The sequence below is a fragment of the Lepus europaeus genome, chromosome 4 (genome assembly GCF_033115175.1).
Source record: "Lepus europaeus isolate LE1 chromosome 4, mLepTim1.pri, whole genome shotgun sequence".
Classification (NCBI taxonomy): Eukaryota; Metazoa; Chordata; class Mammalia; order Lagomorpha; family Leporidae; genus Lepus; species Lepus europaeus.
The window spans coordinates 154,576,843-154,590,038 of NC_084830.1; positions in this window are offsets into that span (position 1 = coordinate 154,576,843).

The following is a 13,196-nucleotide window of genomic DNA, read 5'->3' on the forward strand; positions in this document are numbered from 1 at the left end:
TTCATTTCTGCAGTATCCAACATTTTGTATTTTTGTATATAACATTTTGTATACATAAAACATTTTTGTTTACAACAAAATCATCAGGGTTTCAACTGGAAACATTCTTTTCTACGTATTTTGTTGAGAGATCAAGTGAGAGAGATCCTATCTGATGTTTCTCCCCCACATTCCCAAAATGGTCGGGGCCTCACCCTGGATCCAAGAACAAAATCGGGGTTTCCCAAGCCGGGGCAGAAAGCCAGCTGCCTGCACCGCTCCTGCTGGATCCCACCCTTCTGTAGCCCCCACCCCCACCCAAGGTCTGCATTAGCCTTAGATCCTGGGGATCAAACCCCACAACTCTGATGTGGGTCTCAGTCTTGACAGGCATCTTAAATGCTAGACCAAATGCCCACCCCAAGCCTCAGATGTGTAATGAGATCTAGAACACTAACATGAGGGCAGAAGACTCATCATGAGTTAGGAATAAGGCCTGGAAAAGCACTGTTCAAAAATCATGAAAAACACGTCATGGTCTGCTCTTAACACGTCTGACCTGGCGCTGGACATGGATGATGGACACGAGGTGTGTGTGATGCCGTTGGTATCATCAGAACTGCATCCTGTTCGTGTTTCATAGAGCAGCAATGATGGGAACAGAGACATCCAGAACCTAAGGCCTTATGAGAGCAGAAACCAGGTGGACATCTCCACCATGTGCCAGAACTGAAACAGTGCCTGCCGTATGGAGGCAGTGCCGACAGGCCAGCTGTCCTTCGGGTTTTGGGGTATGAGGTCCGGGACCCCCTGCGGAGACCACACTCTGCAGGTGCTCAAGTCCCTTTATCTGAAAGGTGTATTTGCATATCATGCATATCATCGCTAGATGGCTTACAGTGCCTCCTACCAAGTGGATCGCAGTTGTGCTGTGTTGTACAGCAAACTGACAAGGCAGAAAAGGCTGCACGTGTCCTCAGGCACAAACTGACAGTATTTTGATCCACGCTGGTTGAATCCAGGAATGCAGAACTCACGGGAGGCAGAGGACTGACTGTAATTGCTAAATTCATGAAATACCTGGGGTCAACACTGTGTATGGGGTGTATGACGACAGGCGCTGGGCAAATACGCTTCCAGGTTTATGAGCTGACTGCCCTGGTCCTGTTGGAGTTGATGGTTTCATACATTGTTTTTACTCTAAATAAGCATGCTTAGATTCACAGAGATAATACAAAGTCAAAAAGGCATTACTGGAGGGGATGAGTGAGGTTAGTGGGCACAGATTCTGTTGGGGACGATGAAAAAATTCTGGATCATGGACAGTGACAATGGGCGCACTGTGACTACATGAAGGCTCACCAAAAAGTTTATGAAAAAATATATTTAAAAATCATGTATGGCTTTCAAAAAAATTTTTGAACCAAAACAGACATCTAATTCCATACTTGTACATAAGGCCGCTCGATACACTTAAAATGCAGGTGGTCATTGGGCCTAGCTGTTAAGACGTTCATGTCTCACAGTGGAATGCCTGGACTTCAGTCCCTACACTGGCTCCTAACTCCAGCTTCCTGCTCACGCAGACCCCGGAAGACAGCAGTGACAGCTGAGAGTTACTGGTATCCTGCCACATACGGGAGACCCGGATTGAAGTCCCAACGACCACCTTCAGCCCAGCCCAGCCCTGGCTACTACAGGCATTTAAGAAATGACCAGCAGACAGGAACTCATTCTGTCTCTGGAACTAATAATTTTCATATTCTACCCCAAATCTGTCTACCCAGTGTTCTCAAACTGAAAAGTTTTTTGCACAAGGGTCACTGGCAGGCCAACAGGAGATACTGTCGAAGACACTTCTTCATAGGCTTGTAGTACCTTTGTTAATACAATCTGATAGTAATGCAAATTCATGACTACCTTTTTTAGAAGATTTATTTATTTATTTGAAAGGCAGTGTTACAGAGATGCAGAGGCAGAGAGAGAGGTCTTCCATCTGCTGGGTCACTCCCCAAATGGACGCAACAGCCAGAGCTGGGTCAGGCCAGAGCCAGGAGCAGCTTCTGGGTCTCCCACGTGGGTGCAGGGGCCCAAGGAGTTGGGCCATCTTCTCCTGCTTTCCCAGGCCATAGCAGAGAGCTGGCTGAGATGTGGGACAGCTGGGACTTAAACGGCACCCATAGGGGATGCTGGCACTGCAGGCGGTGGCTTTACCCCACTACGCCACAGCGCCAGCCCCTAATGACTACTTACAAATTCTGAGTTATAAATGTAAATAAAATTAAGGTCTGCTTTAAAAAAAAAAAAAAGTGGCTAGCATTGAGGCATAGTGGGTAAAGTCAGTGCCTGCAACACCAGCATCCGATACGGGTGCCGATTCCAGTCTTGGCTGCTCCGCTTTCAATACAGCTCCCTGCCAATGTCGCTGGAAGATGGTCCTGGTACTTAGGCCCATGCTACCACGTGGGACTCCCAGTGGAAGCTCTTGGCTCCCTGCTTCAGGCTGGCCCAGCCCCAGCCACTGCAGCCATATGGGGAATAAACCAGCAGATCAAAGCTCGCTCTCTCCTTCTAATTCTACCTTTCAAATAAATAAATCTTAAAAACAAGTGAAAAGCATAGGTTTCATAAACTAAGCAGACAATTGAGAACATAGACACCAACTGGAGAATTGTCTCTAACAACTGATCACCAGTTCCCAAGTTACCCTTCATGTCTTACTGGTGATTGGTGGTCTAAATCAAGTGTGGCTGAGTCATTTTTCATTAGGACTTTTAAATCCATCTTTGATGGGAGGGGGTCTTCGAAAAAGCTCCTGGAGAAAGCTTCTTGTGAAAAAACTGGGGCATTCAAGATTTCTTTGCACCAGAACAACCTTATCATTTAGTTCCACTTTTCCAGTCTGTTTTAAGCACCTGGGTCTGTGTCTTTAGGCAATGACAGAATAGCCTTTCGAGCCAGGACTTGGCAGCCTCAGCTTTTCCTGCCGCCTGCTCTAGGGCCTGGCCATGCCGATGGCTCTCTGCTGCCCTGATTTGAGGACCACGGTGGGACTCCTGCACCCCCGGAGTAAGTGGGCCAAGAGAACTGCTGTAGTACCTACACTGTACCACGGCGCGAGACCGAGGCTGCTCCCTGATTTCCTTATATAACCGCTGTGTGCCTCCGTGTTTTCATTAGAAATGTTTTCACAGATGTAGGCTCTTCAGATATGAAGTTGCTCAAGTGGAGACTCAGACGTTTTGCTTTCAAACCAAAGGGTGCAAATCTGCTTAGGAAGATTAATTTACAGATAAATAATTTCCTGACTCCACCATACTAATGGCCAAGAATCCCTAGAGACTTTTAACGATGTAGTCATTATATTCTTAAGGTTTCCAACAATGTTAAGCCTGTCATTCAGAGTAAGAAAGAACTAAAATAGAGTCCATTTATACTTTCTTCTTGGAAATACTTCACTCACAAATTCCTAGATAAATATTTTTTCTTTTCCCAATAACTCATCCAATAGTCGGACAGCACAGCCCTTTTCTTGGTTAACATGTTAACTCGTCAAAAGCTTCCAGAGGCACTGCATGAGTGATTTTCTCCCACCGTTTAGACTGCTATTGGGCCAGAGTGAACAGAATATTGCCGCAACAACTCCGCGTTGACATGATTGCCCATTTCAGTGAATGTCAACCCAGCAGTGAGAGCCTGTGCTTGGTGAGCCACGATAGGTTCGTCAGCCCTGGGGCAGGGTTTCGTCTACAGAGTCGACCGAGCAGGAAACAAAGCATTCCTGGTTTTGTGTCTCTGCTGACTTTCTGAGATCTGCAAAGATGACCAAGATTTCATCACTACAATTTCTGTCTCCTGGAGAGACATTCAGTCTCGAGCTGGGCTTCCGCACACACTACGAGAAGAGCAGTGAAGGCATCAATACCCAGCATGCTTTGCGGCGCCCATCAGAGGGGAGAGTGCAGCAGAGTGCGCCAGGTTCACCTGGCTGCTGCCTTGTGGACGGAAATTTCAGTTCCTGATTTAGCTCCGTCATGGGCAGATGAGATAATGGTCATGACTTGGCTTCTGGCAACTGACTGGCGCAAGGAAAATAAAGGTACCAAGCGGGAGATAACTGTGTAAACAGGGTTCTGCAGCCATGTGCGCCCCCGACTCTTGGCTATTTGCAGGAACAATTCCATTTCTATGGGCACTTGAGCCTCCCCATCCTTTCCTCTATCATCAGTCTGCACTTCTTTCCCTTCTATGAATATATTAATATTTACCAGCAATGAATGACACCCAGATTTCTTAAGATTCTTTTGAAAACCCTGAGAGGAACAAAGACAGAAATAGCTTTGCTGTATGTGTATAGTACTCGTTTTAATAACACCTGTCATCTATGTATATATTTGGCGTAATGCCTAATGACACACCCTACCACCAAGTCAAAGATAATGTGCCAATTTACTGTGATCAAACAAATGGAAATCATCCACTCAACGCAACTCAATGTATTTAGCATCTAGATGGAAGGGTCTCATTTACTATAAAATTTCACGTACTTATGTAGAAAGTGTTCCTATTGTTCCTCCAATTATGGTATCACGGCGGGGAGGTTTCTGAACTTCCTCTTAGTAATCAATTGTGAAGGCCACAGTAGGCTTTTCGCTACCTTCGTATCATCAACAGCAGAGGTGACTAGGACAGTGCACCTGCCCTTTCCTCCTCACGCTACATTCTTGTTCATTACCAAAGGTGACTGGCAAAGGGTGGGCTCAGGAAGGAGTCTCAGTACACTCGGGTGAAGTGCGAAGTGGCCTGAGCACCCCAGATCCAATGCGGTCTGTTTCATGGGATAATCGCTGTTCTGGAGTACCGGTGATGCTGTGTCTGAAGGTACGTGTCCCCGTAACTCATGGCGACTCAATTGGTGATGTGGTATTAGGAGGTGGGGGACCTTTGGGAGGTGATTAGACCCCGAGAGGGGACCGCTCATGAATGAGGGGAGTGCCCTTAAGATAAACGCCCCAGTGGACTGTGTCTCTTCCACCATGGGAGGAGACTGCTGGAAGCTGCCACGAGGCGAGCGGTGCCTTTCTCTTCTTTATAAGCTACTCGGCTGCTGACGTTCTTGGAAAATAGCCCAAACACACTAAGACGAGTGATACTGCTAATCAGGTAAGAAAAAGTGTATCACCAACTCCAACATGCCCTCCTGATCGTCAGAAAACTCTCCAAACTAAGAACGGAAGAGCTTATTCAACCCGAGAAAGGACACCCACAGAAGTTGCTGTTGTCTCTTCCTGGTAGAAGAGTTCTTTCCCCAGGATTAGCTACAGAACCAAGAATAATGGCTCTCACTCCCTCCGCTTCATTTTTCATTGGAAGCTCATAAACATCAAAATAGGCAGAAAAAGAAATTAACGCATCCAGAATGCAAAGACAGGAGTAAAACTATTTTCTTTACAGACGACATGATTGACTGCCTAAAAAAATCCACTGGCATCTACAAAAAGTGGCTAGAATTACTAAGTGATTTTTGCAAGGTTGCAACACACAAGATCAATAAGGAAAAGATACAAAAATCAGTTCCATTCCTGTATATGAGCAACAGACAATTCCAGTCACATGAAAAATATGTAATACTAAAGCAATACATGGGACAAAGCATGAAAGACCAATAAATGTGACAAAATGTCAAAGACCTGTGCACTTAAAACTAGAAACCATTGTTGAGAGTAGTTAAAGAAAACCTAAATAACTAGAGACTTGGCATGTTCACAGATCACTGGAGTTCATATTGATGAGCAGTCATTCTCCTTAAATCAATCTATGGATTCAATGTCGTTCCTATGAAAATATCAGCATGTGGGTTTTTTTTTTTGGTAGAAACTGAAAAAATGGATTCCAACATTTGTATCGACACGCAAAGCACCTGGAATAACCTAAACAATTTCCACAAAGAACAGAGAACACTCCACCAGGCCTGAGGAGAGGAACCCAACAACTAAGTCGGAGCTGCGTGTCTGTAGATGAGTGCCTGACGGAGAAAACTTGAGCTCAGCAAGAGCGATGCAGGGACCCACAGGACAGAGACCTGGCATGACCGCAGCAAAGTCAACCAGCAGCTGCCACCCGGGTCCCATGCTGGGGAGAATCCCCATTGCAGGGCAAAGTGGGGAGAGGAGAATCCTAGCAAACCCAAACACCCAGGTGCTGGCTGCCACCAATCCTAGCCTCGAGAGGGGCCCACAGTCATCACAGGCATGGGGTCCAGTAAGGAGACCTGCAGGATTCGTGGCTGTTTTCTTTCTGAAGACTAAATCGCATTGTCTCCCCCAACCCCCGGAGCACCGGGTGTAGCAGTTGGCACCATACTCAGACACAGTCACTGTAGGACTCCACACTGCCTTAGAGAACAGAAGCCCCCACACATCCTCGTCTCTGGACCCCACACACTTCCCCCTGCACTAGTAGAGGAACCAAGCCTCAGGAACCCAATGGCAGCCCCACCACCCTCGCCCACTCAGTGCCCTGTGCTACAAGGACAGGTGATCTGGTCCTGGTTGTAGGTGTGCTTGTTCCCTTGAACTTGAACTTTCCCCCCAATGGCTTCTCCTCTGGCTGGCAGGGAAGTGCTCATTGTTGCTGCTGAGACCTGAACACACACACCCCTGCCCCACCCCACCCCAGCTAGGACTGCAGCCAGTGTTCCTGCAGTCCCCACTGTTGCAAGCCAACGCGGGGGCTCGTGCAACCTCTCCAGGGGTGAGCACAGATGCTCCTGCAGGTTAATACCAAGACCACACACCCCACCAGGCTGCTGGCCAAGTTTCAGAGCCCCAGCTCTCCTCCTGCAGGTTGCTACCAGGACCCAGGAGACGCTACCAAGACTCGAGGCAGGACTGCCATGACCCTGCTGCCACCACTGTGGGCCTCCGCTGACGCTGCCGAACCTTGCCGGCACAGAGAACGTGTGCTCCAGGCTTCTGCCCCTGGTGCCAAACACCACAGGAGAATAAGGAGATGGTAACAGGAGTCCCACTGAAACTGAAGCTAAGTAGCCTCCCAAATGGAAACTACGGACACATGGTTAGGAAAAAGCCCTTCATAAAAAAAAATTCACCCTAAGAGAAAAGTGACAAGCCAGATATACAACTATCAATGTAGGAACACAAGAAGTATGAAAACCAAGGTAGGGTGACACCCTCCAAAGAATATAATAAAGCTTTTAGCAACAGATTCCAAGGAAAAGGTTACTGGTGAAATGCCCAGTACTTCAAAAGGGTAAGAGGAAATTTGAGATACATGACAAATACAGACAGACAGCTTATTAAAATTAGGAAAAGAACTTGTGCTATGAGTGAGAAATTCAACACAGAGATGGAGATCTTGAAAAAGACCCAAATACATGTCCTAGAAATAGGAAAACTAAGTAGGTCAAATTTTTAAAAAATGCATCTGGAAGGCTCAGTGACAGGTTAGGTCAAACTGGACAAAGATCATCTAAACTTGAAGACACATATTATGAAATATCCCCATCAGACAAAACACACATGCATATAGCTTCCAAGTTTTTGGAACGCCATTAAATGAAAAAATACTGGAATTTTTAGAATTCCAGAAGGGGGGAAATTGATTCAATGTAGTCATCACCGAAAATTTCCCTAATATTGAGAAAGATTTTGGATATTTAGCTGCAGAAGCCCAATAAAACCCCAGACATGACCACAAAAGATCCTCACAGCAACTGATTACAGTCGAAGTGTCAAAGGTACTACACAAAGAAGGAATCAGGAATCCCTATCAGACTAACTGCTTATTTCTCAACAGAAAACTTACAGGCCAGGAGCAAAGGGAATGATGTAGTTCAAGTTCTTAAGGACAAAAACTGCCAATCAAGAATACTATACGCAGCAACATTATCCTTCAGAAACGAAGGAGAAATAATTAGTAAGGCAAACATGAACTGAGGGAATTCATTCCCACTAGACCAGCCTTTTATTATTTAATTGCATTACTAATTGAGTCCCCCATCCATCACGAAAACACAGACCATATAAAACTCACTAGAAGAACAGATACATAAAAAGACAAAGATCCAAAATTCATTAATAGAGTATCACTAAATCACACACATGAATGACAGAGAAAAGGTACCACAGAGTCATTTTTTTTTTTTTTTAACAAAAGGCCACCATTTTGGTGCAACAACACCAACGTCCCTATACGAGTGCCGATTCAAGTCCTGGCTGCTCCACTTCCAATCCAGTTCCCCGATAATGAACCTGGAAAAGCAGTAGAAGACGGCCGAAGAGCGTGGACCCCTGCCAATCATGTCGAAGACCCAGATGGAATTCCTGGCTCTGGGCTTCCACCTGACCTAGCTGCAGCCATTGTGGCCAATTGGGAAGTAGCGCGCGCTCTCTCTCTCTCTCTCTCTCGCTCATATATATATATATATACACACACACACACACATATATACACACATATATATATATATATATATATTTTCCTGCTTGTGTGTATTTGTGTTTGAGTCTCTCTGTAAATCTGCCTTTCAAATATAATAAATCTTTAAATTTTTTTAATGAATGGACTGTTTCATTTGTCAATCACATTGCAAATGGACTAAATTCCCCAATGAAAATACACTGACTTACTAGATCTTTTAAAACCCGATATGCTGCCTATAAAAAACTCATTTCATCAGTAAAGACCTGACAGGAAGTGAAAGGATGTAAAATGATAAAAAGCTTCTGAAAGTTCATGCAAGAATGTAACTTAAAGGTAATGTGGGTTTGCCATGAATTTTTTGGAAGCCCACTCATGTTTTATGCAAATTGAAAGCTAAAGAGAGCTGGGGTAGCTAACCTAAATCAGAAAATACATACTGTAAGAAAATGTAAAAAGACACAAAGAATTTAACTATTACGTAATGATCAAGGGATTGATCCCACAAGAAATAATAGTTATAAATATATATGAACCCAGTGCAGGGTTACCCACTTATATAAAACAAACATTAGATCTAAATGGAGCCACAGACTATTACAATATTAGCTGGTGACTTCAGTATCCCATGTTGATCAATGGACAGATCATGCATCTCTCTCCTAGACCAAATGAGCTCAAGGGATAGTAACAGACCACTTCAATCAATAACTGCAGAATATACACTGTTTTCATCTACATACAGAAAACTTCCTGGAATACAACATGTATTACTCGGTAAAACAAACCTCAACAAATTAAAAAAATATTGAATTCATGCACATATCTTTTCTTACCACAAAAGCCTGCAACTAAATATTAACAAGAGGAACCTTTAGAATTCATGCAAATATATGCAGACTGGGGGCCGGCGCTGTGGTGCAGCAGGTAAAGCCACCGCCTACAGTGCCAGCATTCCAGTTCGAGTCCTGGCAGCTCCACTTCCGATCCAGCTCTCTGCTGTGGCCTGGGAAAGCAGTAGAAGATGGCCCAAGTCCTTGGACCCCTGCACCCACGTGGGAGACCCGGAGGAAGCTCCTGGCTCCTGGCTTGAGACTGGCACAGCTCCAGCCATTGCAGCCAATTGGGGAGTGAACCAGCAGACTGAAGACCTCTCTCTGTCTGCCTCTCCTTCTCTCTGTGTAACTCTCACTTTCAAGTAAATAAATCTTTAAAAATATTATGTGGAGACTGAACGCACTTCTGAAAGCATTAAGGGACCATGAAGAAGTCTAAAGGGAAAAACACCCATTCATCATAGCTACAAAAAAAGGCCAAGTACCCAAGAACAAATGCAAGCAGAGGTGAAAGTCCTCTGTAATGAACACTACAGAGACACTACACAAGAAATAGAGGATGACACACAAAAAATGCGAAGACCTCTCATGCTTGTAGATTGCAAGAATTAAAACATCCATACTCCCCAAAGTGATGCACAGACTCAATGCAATTGTCATCACAATCCAGTAGCATTCTTCACGCAACTAAAAAAAGGATCTTGAAACGTACACTTAATCACAAAAGACCACAAATAGCCAAATCCACCCTGGAAAAAAAAAAGTACCAAGCTAGCATAGTGGTTAAGCCACTGCTTGAGACACTTGCATCCCATGTCAGAGTGCTGGTTTGAGTTCGAGTCACTTTGCTTCCAGTTCAGCTCCCTACCAATGCAGAGCCGGGAGGCTGAAGTTGATGGCTCAATTGTTCGTGGCACTGCCATGCACTTGGAGACCCAGAGGGAGGTTCAGACTCCTGGCTTCCCCTCAGCCCAGGCCTGTCAGCTGCAGGGATTTGGGGAGCAAACCATTGGATAAAACCAATCACACTCTGCCTTTCAAGTAGATAAAAATAAACAGACAATGAAAAACCAACAAAGCTAGAGGCATCACGACATAACTTTACTTCATAATACAGATGTATGCTAACTCAAATAGCATGGCACAGGCATAAAAACAGACACCCAGACTTCCGAACATAACAGGGATCCTGGAAATTAATGCACACAGCTATAGCCACCTGTGTCTTGACACAGGTGCCAAAAACATTCACTTGGGAAAGCACAGCCTCTTCAATACATGCTGCTGGAAAAACTGGGTATCCATAAGCAGGAGAATAAAAAATGACCCTATTTCTCTCATCTCATACAACGGTAAACTTGAAGATCTAAATGTAACTCCTAAAATTAAGAAATTACTAGAAGAAAATATAGGGAAAACACTTTAAGACAGTGCCATAGGAAATGACTTTTTAATTTGACAGGCAGACTTAGACAGTGAGACAGAGAGAACCTTCCATTGGTTCGCCCCCAAAATGGCTGCTGCGGCCGGCGCTGCACCGATCCTAAGCCAGGAGCCAGGTACTTCCTCCTGGTCTCCCATGCAGGTGCAGGGCCCAAGCACTTGGGCCATCCTCCACTGCCCTCCCGGGCCACAGCAGAGAGCTGGACAGGAAGAGGAGTGAACGGGACAGAATCCGGAGCCCCAACCGGGACTAGAACCCGGCGCCCATTTGGGATGTCGGCGCTGCAGGCAGAGGATTAACCCAGTGAGCCACGGCACCGGCCCCAGGAAATGGCTTTTTTGATAAGATTTCGAAAACAACCGGCATCAAATGCAAAAACGGATATATCAGATTACAGAAAGCCACGACACTTCTGCACAGTACCTAACAGAATGCAAGGAAGTAAGCACAGACCAGTGCCCGTGACAGAGGATTAACATCCAGGATCAAAAAGGAACTCAAGAAACTTTAATACCGAAAGGCAAACATCAACCAATTTAAAAAGGGCAGATGATGTGAACAGCTGCCTCTAAAAGAAGAAATGCAAATGATTAACAAGCTTATGAAATTTTCAGCATCTTAGATATCAGGAAATGCAAATCCAAACCACAGTGAAATATCTCACACCGGTTAGAATGCCTACTAACAAGAAGACCAAAAAAATGGTAGTGAGGGTGTGGAGAAATGACAACTCTTAACACACTCTTAGTGAGAATGCCCGTTAGTGCAGTCATCTCAGAGAGAAGTATGGAGGTTCCTCCAAACGCTAAGAACAGATCTACCCTACAGCCCAGCAGTCCCATTTCTGGGTATATATCCAAAGGAAATGAAATTAGCATATCCAGTAACACCTGTGCTCTCATGTTTATTACTGCACTACTCACACTGGCCAAGACAGGGGATTAACCTACACCCTATCAAGTAACATATAAAAAATGTGTTCATGTTCATGTGTAAATACACATCAAATGGCCAAATGATATGAAAAGTCACTTCTTGGTGAACGCTCATAGCAACACAGAAACACACACACACACACACGCACAGGAAGTTTTCAGCTTTAACAACGCTAGACCACAGTTTGCAGCTAAATGGATGCAACTTGAGGGCATCATGTGAAGCGAATTAAGTCAGACACAGACAAATATGCACGCGCTAATATGTGGAAGTTAAAAAGCAGTCGGAATGCAGAATAGTGATTACCTGAGGCTCAGAAGGGAGGGACATGAGGGGATACAAGGAAGATGGACAGCAGCTGGGTAACAAGAATAAATTCTAGTGTTCCACAGTACAGTGGGATGACTGCAGTTCAAAATAACCTACTGCATATTGTACAAATATGGAACTAGAAAGGCTAGAATTCCCCCAACAATGAAATGATAAGGATAAGGAATCCATTACCATGATTTGTCAACACTGTGAACATTTATTGAAGTATCACACTGCTCCCCATAAAATGCATAATTATTAACTGTTAATAAAATATAATTTTTTATTTTAAAACACAAAATACTAACTAACCTGATTTGATCATCATATGCTGCATACACATGTTGAACCTCACAAATATGTACAACTGAGAAAAAAGAACAAAATAACAGTTATAATACATTTGAAGCTATTTCAAAAAGTTCATGGAAAAGGGATAAAAAATGCTTACTTTGGTGCAAAAATTGTTTAAGTCTATGCATAGCTTTTCTTTCTTTCTTTTTCTTTTTTTTTGACAGGCAGAGTTAGTGAGAGAGAAAGAGAGAAAGGTCTTCCTTCCATTAGTTTACCCCTCAAATGGCTGCTATTGCTGGCGCGCTGCGCCGATTGGGAGCCAGGAGCCAGGTGCTTCCTCCTGGTCTCCCATGCGGGTGCAGGGCCCAAGCACTTGGGCCATCCTCCACTGCCTTCCTGGGCCACAGCAGAGAGCTGGACTGGAAGAGGAGCAACCGGGACAGAACTGGCACCCCAACTGTGACTAGCACCCGGAGTGCTGGCGCCTCAGGCGAAGGATTAGCCTAGTGAGCTGCGGCGCCGGCCAATGCATAGCTTTTCTATAACATGCATTTTGAAGAACTTTGCGACAGAGCCTCATACGCACCAAACACCAGAGCCCATAAATATATGAAGCAAACATTGACACATTGCAGGAAGAAATAAACAGCCATGTAATATTAGGAGACTTCAACACTCCACTCTCAATATTAGGAGACTTCAACGCTCCACTCTCAATGATGAATATGTCAACCAGAAGGAAGATCAGTAAGTATCTCAGTCAAGTGACGCTACAGACCAAGTGGCCCTAGCCGGACTATGATGAGCGCACTCCTCAACAACAATGCAATGACCAATTGCCTCCAGGACACAGGGGACAGTCCCAGCAAAGGGCACACCTTAGGCCCCACAATTAATTTTAACAAACTGAAGAAGTCTGAAGTCTCATATAGTATTTAAAAAAATGATAAAAA